The sequence below is a fragment of the Pseudophryne corroboree genome, chromosome 7 (genome assembly GCF_028390025.1).
Source record: "Pseudophryne corroboree isolate aPseCor3 chromosome 7, aPseCor3.hap2, whole genome shotgun sequence".
In the NCBI taxonomy this organism is placed as follows: domain Eukaryota; kingdom Metazoa; phylum Chordata; class Amphibia; order Anura; family Myobatrachidae; genus Pseudophryne; species Pseudophryne corroboree.
The window spans coordinates 258,939,468-258,950,270 of record NC_086450.1 but is presented as its reverse complement, the minus strand read 5'-3'; the positions used below and the strand labels follow the sequence as shown (position 1 = coordinate 258,950,270).

The window sequence follows — 10,803 nt, the reverse complement described above, 5'->3', positions numbered from 1 at the left end:
CACTCACAACGTCTTTAAGACTTAAAGATGCTGTGTGGTCTATTTTTTGTCAAGAGGCTGTGACTGCCGCCAAATGGGTAATGGTATCTAATGACATCTGCATAGCTTTTGTTATTGGAGGGCACAAGGTATTTTCAAATATGTTCTTTTGTTGAGAGAGGATTGCTGCTGACTGGACTACTTTTATATATATATATATATATATATATATATCATCCCACCGTACATGAGCTGGGGATTTCTGTTAGAAGTCTTCTACTTCTAGCTACTGGTACATAAATGAATAAGTTTAAAAATAGAATGTCTCAAGAGATCGGTATTGCAGAGGTGGAACTACCGCCAGTGCAGCCAGTGCGTTGCACTGGGGCCTGCCTCTGTCCAGGGACCCAAAGCATGTAATGAGTCAAACTGACTCATTACATGCCGATGTGTGGTGCGGGCAACCGCTGCCCGCAGCACACAGCCGCCCGGAGAGGAGAGGAGCGCACTGCAGCGGCACAGGAAGAAGAAGGAGGAGGGAGGTGGAGGAGGGAGCCGCAGCAGCGCTTTGTTACTGGTTGAGGCGCTGCTGCTGCTGCCCCTCTGCTTTACTATAGGCTGTCTTCTGAGAACAGCCTATAGTGAAGCAGAGGGGCAGCAGTAGCAGCGCCTCCACCAATAACACAGTGCTGCTGCGGCTCCCTCCCCCACCTCCCTCCTCCTCATACTCTCCTGCCCGGGAATCGTCAGAAGCTGCGATTCATTCGTTCTTTCTTTCTTTCTTTCTTTCTTTCTTTCTTGGGACTCTCTGCCACAATGTGTAAAAAGGGGGAATCTGCCTGCCGCAATGTGTAAAAATGGGGAATCTGCCTGCCGCAATGTGTAAAAAGGGGGAATCTGCCTGCCGCAATGTGTAAAAAGGGGGAATCTGCCTGCCGCAATGTGTAAAAATGGGGAATCTGCCTGCCGTAATGTGTAAAAAGGGGGAATCTGCCTGATGTAATGTGTAAAAAGGGGGAATCTGCCTGCCGTAATGTGTAAAAAGGGGGAATCTGCCTGATGTAATGTGTAAAAAGGGGGAATCTGCCTGCCGTAATGTGTAAAAAGGGGGAATCTGCCTGATGTAATGTGTAAAAAGGAGGAATCTTTGCCGTAATGTGTAAAAAGGGGAATCTGCCTGATGTAATGTGTAAAGAGGGGGAATCTTTGCTGTAATGTGTAAAAAGGGGGAATCTGCCTGCCGCAATGTGTAAAAAGGGGGAATCTGCCTGCCGTAATGTGTAAAAAGGGGGACGCTGTCTGCCGTAATGTGTAACAAGGGCATGCTGTCTGCCGTAATGTGTAAAAAGGGGACACTGTCTGCCGCAATGTTTAACAAGGGCACGCTATCTGCCGTTATGCGTAAAAAGTGTACGCTGTCTGCCGCTATGTGTAACAAGGGCACGCTGTCTGCCGTTATGTGTAAAAAGGGGACGCTGTCTGCCGTAATGTGTAAAAAGGGGGACGTTGTCTGCCGTAATGTGTAAAAAGGGGACGCTGTCTGCCGTAATGTGTAAAAAGAGGAATCTGTCTGCCGTAAGGTGTAAAAGGGTCTCTACCTGGTGTAGTGGTGCTACTGTGCGGCGTAATTTGAATAATGGAGACTACTGTGCACCGTTTTATGAATTGGTATTATTTTGTGGCTACACCCCTTCCCCACGAAGCCATGCCACTATGTATTTTTGCGCATGCCTACGGCGCGCACTGCCCCTGTTTTGCATGCAGGGGTTGGGCTCCAATGCCGTTTCTTGCACACAGTGCTAAAATGTCTAGTTACGGCACTGTTGCTAGGTATCCATTTTTCTGGCCCTGAGCAGGTCCCCCTCACCAGATCCTTTCCAGGGCTGAGGGGGTGGACTTGGATGGGATGGGGGGGCAAAGCATTTTGTCGCACCTGGGCCCACCGCTCGCTAGTTCCGCCACTGCGGTATAAGTAGTATAAAAATACCTACAGAACCTGGTATTTCCAGGTGGACTCCCGTCCAAGTACTAACCAGGCCAAACACTGCTTAGTTTCCAAGATCAGATAGGATTGTGCATATCCAGTGCGGTGAGGCTGTAGATCAGCTTTGTGGTTTCTGTTAGAGCTCTTCTACTACTAACTACTAGTACATAGATGAGTAAGTTTAAAATGGAATGCTTCAAGAGAACGGTATTGGTAGTATAAAAACACCTACTGCACCTGGTATTCCCAGGTGGTCTCCTATCTAAGAAATAACCAGGCCCAACACTGCTTCGCTTCCGCTGCTTGTGTAGTCTGAGTGTGGTCTATAATAGGCTCTGAGGCAGCAGCGGGAATGAATGGGCGGACGTGGCAGCAGTATACCGTCATGTCCACCCCTTCATTCCTGCTCCTGCTGCTGCCTCAAAGCCTACTATAGACCACACTCTGACCGCACAAGCAGCGGGGCTGGGGTGCCAACCATACACACCCTGAACAGCGCTGATGGGGACAGCAGCAGTGCTTCAGCAGCAGGGTGAGTATGTGTGGCCAGAGACCTCCCTCCCCATGTGCAGGCCTGCAGTGTGTGCGGCGCAGGATGGGGCAGGTGGCGCTCTCCCTCCCCGGGGCTCTTCCAGATGCAGCTCCTCAGCCGTATTTCTCCCGGGCTGCGTGGTGCTCTCCCCGACTGGCCTCAGCCCTGGAACATTGCCTTCCTCAATGCAACATCAGCAGGGGGCCTGGGCCTCATCACCGGCCTAGGTCTGTCTCATGTATGTATCATGTATGTGTGTGTGATATAGGTATGAATCATATATGTGTTTGTGATATTTATTTGTATGTATCATGTGTGTGTGTATATATGTATTTATCATGTATGTATGTATGTATGTATCTATCTATCTATCTATCTTGTATGTGTTATATCTATCTATCTATCTATCTATCTATCTATCTATCTATCTATCTATCTATCTATCTATCTATCTATCTATCTATCTATCTATCTATCTATCTATTGTGTGTGTATGATATATGTATGTATCTATCTATCATGTATGTGTTATATGTATGTATCACACCTACCTCTATACATACACACACCTATATCTGTACGTACACTGACATACACACATCAATACATAAACACGCTGACCCCTATCCATACACCGACGTACCCACACCTGCATCTATACCTACACATGCTGACACCTGGACGTACACTGACTTACCCACACCTGCATCTATACCTACAAGCACTGACACCTGGACATACAGCGATGTACCCACACCTGCATCTATACATACATGCGCTGACATCTGGACATACACTGATGTACCCACACCTAACATCTATACATACACATGCTGACACCTGGATGTATACAGACGTACCCACATTTGCATCTATACATACACGTGCTGACACCTGGGCATACACCAACATTTCCACACCTGCATCTATACATACACATGCTGACACCCGGACATACACCGAAGTACAAGCACCTGCATCTATACATACACGTGCTGACAAATGGACATACACCGACATACCCACACTTGCATCAATACATACATGCACTGACATCTGGACATACAAGCACCTGCATCTATACATACACGTGCTGACACCTGGACATACACTGATGTACACACACCTGCATCTATACATACACATGCTGATACCTGGACATACACAGACGTACCCACACCTGCATCTATACATACACGCATTGACATCTGCATCTATATATACATGCCTGACATCTGGACGTACACCTACGTACACAAACCTGCATCTATGCATACACGCGCTGACACCTGGAACTACATTAATATTCCCACACCTGCATCTATACATACACGCATTGACATCTGCATCTATATATACATGCCTGACATCTGGACGTACACCTACGTACACAAACCTGCATCTATGCATACACACGCTGACACCTGGAACTACATTAATATTCCCACACCTGCATCTATACATACAAATGCTGACACCTGGATGTACACAGACGTACCCACACCTGCATCTATACATACATGCATTGACACCTGAATGTACATCGATGTACACACATCTGCATCTATTCATACACGCGCTGACACCTGTATGTACACCTGCTTTTATACATACACATGCTGACACCTGGATGTACACCGATGTACCCACACCTGCATCAATACATACACATGCTGATACCTGGACGTATACCAACTTACCCACACCTGCATCTATACAAACACGCAGAGACGACCCTAACCAATATGATGCCCTAGGCAAGGTTTTGGCTGGTGTACCCCCTAGCACCACTGCTGGTTCTGCCTCTGACCTTGCACCTCTTTCCCAGCACCATCACCCCTCACCCATAGCAGTCCTTGTACCCCCTATATTTTAAATAGGAACAGTTCGCACATTTGACGCACAGCCCAAAAAGGGGCATCTTCTTGCTGGGAAGGGGCATGGCCACACAATAGTAACCCCAATTCCAATTACGCCACACAGTGCTGCAACTTTATTCACATTTTATCTTGCGATAGTGTCCATAATTTATATTACATCCCACAGTAGTATCACTTTACCTTATAAACGTTACTCCTCACAGTAGAGCCCCTTATTCACATTACATCACACTGAATTGCTCCTTATTCACATTACACCACACCTTATTGCTCTTTATTCACATTAGACGACACAGTAGTGCCCTTTCTATATGCAACGCCACATAGTAGAGCACCTTATACACATAATGCCACACATTAGTAATGCATTTATACACAATTCCACACAGTAATGCTCCTTACACATATGAGACACATCAATGTCCTTATAAACATAATGCACCTCACACATGATGACAACCTTTATTAATGCCCTTTTACACATAATGTCCCTTACACATATGCCGCACATTATTAATGCCCTTATACACATAATGATACACATAGTGCCCCCTACACATTTGCTGCACATTATTAGTGCTCCTATACACATAATGACACACATACAGTAGTACCCTGCTACACATATGCCACACATTATTAATGCCCTTATACACATAATGACACACATAGTGGCCCTTTACACATATGTTGCACATTATTAAAGCATTTTTACATGACACACATAATGCTCCTTACACATATTCCGAACACTACTGCACAACCAACCCACTCACATGCACACAGCACTCACACTTCCACTAACACTGTGACCTCTGCCTCTGCTTGGATACAGATGTGTCCTCACAAATCTTGCATGAATGCTAACGTCGGGCACCTTTTTTTAATGAAAATGCATCTTATTTGCATTGCTATGTGGCTAGGATGCACAAGCAGCTTCTGCTGATTAAACTGATATGCAGCATGCCAAAATACTGTGTGAGACTGTGGCTGTATCTGCATATGAAATGCTATATACAGAATATAGGTATGCCGCATATCATTTTAATCAGCAGAAGTTGATGATGCCCCTAGGCATATCAAATGCCCTAGGCAATTGCCTAGTTTGCCTATTCGTATGGCCAGCTCTGCAAATACTCGCTGACATCTGGACGTACAAGCACCTGTATCTATACATACATGCGCTGACACCTGGACGTACAAGCACCTGTATCTATACATACATGCGCTGACACCTGGGCATACACCAACGTACACACAATTACATATATACATAGTCACGCTGACACCTGGGCCAGTATTTACTAAAAATCCGAGTTTGGCCGATTTGTGTTTTTTTTACTAAGTCCCAACACGGGAATTCACTAAGCACAAATCTCGGCAGTGTTTTGGACATTCATAATGGTTTGAACGGCAAAGTACACAAATACGAATGAATAGACCATCGGTCAAACGCGCCTGTTATTTCATACAATACGGGAATTCACTATTCATTCGTATTTGGGTGTTAGTCTCTGAGTGCTCAATTGCGGTCGGATTTGTTTGCGATTCGTAAAAAACCGCAGCAAAAAAATTTACCTGCTTTTTTCAGCCGTGTTTACATGTGTTGACACTTACAAATCATTCTAACCTAAATTAGGATGCCTATAAAAGGGACACAAACTTCTCTCATGCAAAATAATTTATTTCCTTATGTTTGCTGGCCAAAACTTGTAGATTTGTAAGGCAATACACATTTAACAACATATATCAATTATTACACACATTTGTGTTAAACTTTCAAATATGTCAAATGTTGTTGCTTCTACATCATGTTTTTAAATCTGATTACTTATTTTTAACACACACAAACATGGCACAACAATGTCAGTCATTTTCGGACTGAATTATCTAAATATTACCCCCAACATATTAGAACACTTTTAGCCAACTCAATTGTGTTTTTCTTGTCAATTTGTCTAGAGAGGAAATGTAAAACAGTTACAATTCACATTGTAAATTGTATTGGTTATGGATGAATCTGCCTGGCTGCCAATTAGTCTGTCTGCTGGCTCAAAGAATGATTAGAATCTAGAAAGAGTAATGATTAGAAAAAAATCAAGTGGTCTGCTTTCTGCATGCTAACATCTATGTGCAGCTCAAACAACAGTTTCCTGCTAACAAAAAATACAAAGATGATAAAGAAGAAATGTGTGTACAAAATTCTTTTTGTTGTTTGTACCAGTTATAATTAATGATGTTGTACAAATTGTCAAGGAGCTAAGTGTTATATATATTCTGTTAATCATACACTTGGTAAGTGTTTTTTTTCTCTTCTCTTTAAAGAAATGGGTGTGGTTTTTTTTATGTTTATTTGGGTGGTTGCTTGTCCAGGCCTTTGCCTTTACCACTGTCGTGTTGGCGTGCTCTGGTGGAGCGCCTTGGTGGTGATGACACTGGTGTTACATTTGGAGTAGTCGTACCAGAACTGCTGATTGTTTGCTGTTGCTGCAGGGATCTGAGTGTTTCATTGAGGTTACTGAGGGTGGCATTGAGTTCACGTGTTGCAGCATTTTGATTGTATACAATTCTGGACATGGATTCATTGATCAATTGATTGCTTTCTAAAATGTTTATATGGCTTTGCTGTTGTCTGTGCTGTTCTTCCATTATGCGCTGTAAGTTGTCCATGGCATGTGTATTGTCTGCACGTATGATTTCCATGGTATTTGCAATTCTTGTGTTTGTTTCATTTTGTCTACTCAGATTTCTGCTGATTCATCTGAGGTGAGATGGTAGGCTTGCAAACATTTGGGTCTGCCTACGCAGGCAATCTTCATTAGTGGCCTGCTGTCTAGCCCAAATGGTCCAGAACACTTGATCAGGGCCTTGTGTTACTGGTGTTGTTGGGCTGTGTTGGGTTGGTGGTGTGCTTTGCTGTGGGGGAGTACTCACAGGTGCTGGGGGGCTGATTCCTTTGCTTACTGGATACATTTCTAACATGATTGTGTCATCCATGTCACTGTGTTGCTGTTGTTGCGGAGGGATGCTGGTACCAGGACTAGAAGCTGAAATGAAAAACATTTATCCGTTACTTATCCATATGTTTAATACATTGGTACAAAGCACTAAACATGGAACACATGTAATGGACTGGTGCTTTCAGATATCCGGCCTAGTAACATCATCACTCATTACTTAAATACATACATATGCCTGTTTGTGGCAAATGTGTCTGGTTACTTCATTCTAAAAGCAAACACATGAGTTGTATAGTACATCAGACATACTCCTGCCTAAAAACACATTGTAATCCATAATGTGTTGCCTTATAGTGTCTCCAATCAAAACATAGTAATGTTTTTGTATGCAGTTGGCAATGTTAGGACAAGCACACATGTGTAAATGTTTGCAAAGCTTACACATGAGTTTCTGTTGCAACATCTTCCACACAATGTGCTACTGTATGGCTGAAGTAACATACATATCTTTACTGGATGTTGTGTAGGCCATTTTGTTTGGTTTCCATTTCATGTTTTACTGACTTGGGTAAGTGTAGCAGATTTTGATGGGTATTGACTTAATGAGTTTAAGTAAATGGTTTTTTAAAGATCTGACATTTTTAATTGTTATCACAGTTTGTTACTCACAATCAAGATGAGGGGAGTGTGGTTGTCGTCTTGGAGGTGTGTCCAAAATTTGGAGTGGGGGCACCGAACAAACAGTAGACAATCTTCGTGGCGGGGTAGCCTGCTGTGGTTGGGCCTGGACATCAGACCTTGCTTCCTTTGCTGGCAGATGTTTTTTGTGGTGTGTTCCAGAAGTGAGCCTTCTGCTGCTTAAGACTTCTTTGGATGGACCTAGTGTTGAAAGTGACATTTTGTTATGGCCATTCATTTACAAACCTAACCTATACTACAATGGACACTTTACCTGCTTCCGCAGCGTCATCATCATCAGATGTGATGGGAGTGACTGTAGGAATACCAGTACTGCTTTATTTCAACACTGTAAATCCAAAAAAAAATAAAAAATATTCATGCTATTGTTAATACATCCACCCATTATGCTTATAAACATTACATCTTTAAAAAATGGATGTTTTATTATGAATCTAAAAATAAGGACATTAAACACAAAAAGCACAACAACAAACTCAAAACATTGGTGGTCATTCCGAGTTGTTCGCTCGTTATTTTTTTCTCGCAACGGAGCGATTAGTCGCTAATGTGCATGCGCAATGTCCGCAGTGCGACTGCGCCAAGTAAATTTGCTATGCAGTTAGGTATTTTACTCACGGCAGTACAAGGTTTTTTCTTCGTTCTGGTGATCGGAGTGTGATTGACAGGAAGTGGGTGTTTCTGGGCGGAAACAGGCCGTTTTATGGGTGTGTGGGAAAAAACGCTACCGTTTCTGGGAAAAATGCGGGAGTGGCTGGAGAAACGGAGGAGTGTCTGGGCGAACGCTGGGTGTGTTTGTGACGTCAAACCAGGAACGACAAGCACTGAACTGATCGCAGATGCCGAGTAAGTGTGGAGCTACTCAGAAACTGCTAAGAGGTGTCTAATCGCAATTCTGCTAATCTTTCGTTCGCAATTTTGAGAAGCTAAGATTCACTCCCAGTAGGCGGCGGCTTAGCGTGTGCAAAGCTGCTAAAAGCAGCTTGCGAGCGAACAACTCGGAATGAGGGCCATTGTCCAATAGCCATATGCACTATGGAAAGTGCAACACAGGGAATCATATACAGGACACAGACATAGGACACAATTCCAAAAACATACACCAACAAGCCAAAATACACACTGCTTCATTTTCAAATAAAATGAAAAAAATAAAAAAAATAAAATAAAAATACAGATGCGATATAGAATAGGTCTGTGATGTGGCACTCCAAACACACATTAACACAATATGAGGCCAACAAAAAAACAAACAAACAAAAAAAAACAGTAAGGTAACTAAGTCTGCAGTTGTTGTGTCAGTGTACAAATACAGACTCAAAATGAACCAGCAAATAGTGGCCTTGACTTAAACAATATTACATTGAGTACTAATGAAATTATACATGTAACTGCCTTCAAAGACACTTTGCACTACTCCAGCCTCTAACATATCAACCACTGATTTGGATAACTGAATTAAAAAACATAGTCCAACTTTCAAAATGTACAATGTGCAAAAGTAAAACATTATTGCTGGACAATTCAATGACACACCAAGTCCAAACTACACTTGGAAAATGTACTGTCCAAAAACCACATGACATACAAGCAAGTAAGACGTTACATTGACTTTTGTATGAAACATGACCCAAAACAATGTATTTGATGACGCACACTTGAAGATGGGAGTAATATGCAACGTCATATGACACACATTTAAAACATACAGTAAGCCAGAAGTAATGTCATAGAATGTTAAGGCAAATACACATGCTCACCATCCTTCCTGGGGCGATCGGAATCCCGGACATGGGTTGCAGACACTACTTCTGGAGGGATTATAGTCCGCATGGGCTCCTCATAGTCCAGATATGTGGCAATAAAGGGCGGACCACCACCAGTTTTGCGAGCCGACTTCGCCTCCTTGGCCATTTTGGACTTGACACATCGCTTTATGTCATAGTACCGTTTGCAGCACGTGTCCTCCGTCCGCTTCACCACCCCCTCACTATTTACAGCAGCAACTACTTTCACCCACAACACCGTCTTCTTCCGTGTTGGCACCTTGGCGGACTCAGGCCCAAATAGCTGCCGCTGATACTTCATCAGCTCCCGCACCAATGCCACATTTTCTGCATAACTAAACTTGACATTCCACCCAGTCTTAGTAGTGGTGTGGCTGCGAAACTGTCTGACTGTCACTATCACTGTCACTTGAGGCTACTGCAGTAACCTCACCAACCTCCTCCACCTCACTAACCTCACTAACACTCACCTCCTCCACCTGACCGACCTCCTCCCCCTCACTAACACCCTCCACCTCACTCACCTCAACCACCTCTGAGTCACACATAATTGTGTGACTAAACAATTAACACAGAAAAAAAAAAACACTCCTCCGCTACCACTACACTAATCACACACACACACACACACACACACACACACACACACACACACACTGACAAGGGACTATAAATAACATAAACTTGGACAAAAATTGAGACAAAGCCAAAAAATACAAGACAACAAGAATGACAAAACTGCTTTCAAACACAATACAACACTCAGAACTCGCAAAAAATGGTCCTCCAAACAAACACTACTCACCAAACTCCACTGCACAGCCTCTCTCCTCAACTTTAACTAAACCCACGAGGTGCGGACGGTTTGGGGCGTATTTATATGGTTGCGCACAGACACTCCTACCATCTGAAACACAACCAATCACGAACGGGGATAAAAACCGAAACTAAAAGTGAAAATGCGGCTGTGGAAAAAAAAAAA

At 43.3% G+C, this 10,803-nt stretch overlaps 1 pseudogene; it reads right to left on the bottom strand.

Moving 5' to 3' along the window:
• Window positions 1-1,963: 1,963 nt before the first annotated feature.
• Window positions 1,964-2,082, bottom strand: LOC134946081 (5S ribosomal RNA; annotated as a pseudogene).
• Window positions 2,083-10,803: the final 8,721 nt, after the last annotated feature.